The following is a 1,794-nucleotide window of genomic DNA, read 5'->3' on the forward strand; positions in this document are numbered from 1 at the left end:
TTGCATCTTTTTTTCTGTGTGTTTCAGTTCTTCATTTATGTATACAATTATTCCATCATTCCTGTTTTGGTAGTTTATAGTGTTTTACTGAATGTAGTTTGGTATTTTGTAAAGGTTTGTGTTGTCCAGTTTAAAAGTTTCTATGCATATTATAATATCTATCTGCGTGTCTAGCTGCTTTGTAAGTATAAGCAGTTCCTCAAAGTGTTTGTCTAGACTTCGTATATTTATGTGGAGTATATTTATCCACGTCATTTTATGTCTGTTTAGTATGGCTTTCACATCTTTGGTTTTTGATGTAGGCTTATTCTTCGTATGTGTGTTCCTCAAAATTGCTAAGGAAATTTTTATTCATGTCTGTGTTTAATTTCCATGATTTTGGTCCGACAGTGTGGTGGTAGTTTGTTCTATTGATTTGGTATTGTCTGTAGCCCCTGTACGTATCACATTTGTTCTTTGCGTTAGCCGAGTGTTCTATGTTCCTTTTGAGCTTGAATTTTTTGTTTGACTTTATATAGTTTATGCATTTTTGTATTCCACTTGGTTTGCACTCTTCAGTTCTATGTTCCTCTGCAAACCAACAGCAATAGTGGGTGTTACATTTTTTATAGCTGTGTCTATATGCATTACATTTGTATGTCTTTTATCATTAATTTCATCATATGTTTGACATATTTCCCAGTTTATATATAACTTCCTCTTTTCCATTAACTTTTCATAGGTGGATCTGTTGAATTCTGCGTATGCTGTGTATGTCTTTTTCTTTTGGATGTGCCTGACGTATGTAACTTTTAGGTAGTTGTATTTGTCTTCCTTTAGATTTTGGATAATGATTATCTTTTCAAGTTCTTTGGTATATGAATTACTAATGTTTATTATCTCAATTTTTGGATTTACTAGTTCATCGGCTGTAGGTTTGTATTTATTTCCAGTTACCTTCTCTACTTCCTCTATTAATCTTTGGTTTTCTACTTCATTATCACATTTGACTTTTAGGCTTCCGTCTTGTCTTTGTTTTATGCTTTTAACTTTGACTTTGAGGTTACTTAATTTTATTTTTGTCTGTATTTCTTATCTTGTTATTTTGGCGTCTTGCCTGGTTACTGATCTGATCAATATGTATGATATGTTTGCTTCCTTTTCTTCTCCGCGCTTTGCTGTTGCTGCTGCATATGTCTTAGGCGGGTTGACTTGTGGGTTGATAATGTAGGCTTTTCCTTTGGTTGTCTAGGGTGAATAAAAACGAATCCAGCTCCACTATTTTTAGAATGTGTTTAATGAATAAAATTAAAATATTAAAAAGTATAAAGGTTTGTACAATTAGAGTTTTCCACAGTATTGAACAGCTATCCTGATACACTTATTTCTTATTGGTCACAAACAGCACATCAATATACACTTAATTTTATCGTCTTCCGTCTTTTTCGTCTTTATCGTCTTTTTGAGGACTTTCCGTCTTTCGTACGTCTTTCGTCTTTTACGCGTCTTTCGTCTTTCTCACGTTTTTCCTCTTTTATTTTACTCTTTACTTTTTAATCTGACCTCGATGGCTACCTATTTGCAACTACTCTCCCCGCGGTGTCCACCGTCGTTCACATTGGTAAATTCCCTATAATCCTAGACTTGAAAAACAATTCGGATGAATCAGGAGCGGACAAACTGCAGAAACTCGCTATCGTATTATTAGGATCAATATAACTGTTATAACTGAACGGAAAGAAAAATATTTAAAATAAAACAAAAACCCACACTCGACCATCTTGATCACGAATCCGACTCGGATTCGGACTGATT

This window comes from Agrilus planipennis, unplaced genomic scaffold (genome assembly GCF_000699045.2).
Source record: "Agrilus planipennis isolate EAB-ADULT unplaced genomic scaffold, Apla_2.0 scaffold92, whole genome shotgun sequence".
NCBI lineage: Eukaryota > Metazoa > Arthropoda > Insecta > Coleoptera > Buprestidae > Agrilus > Agrilus planipennis.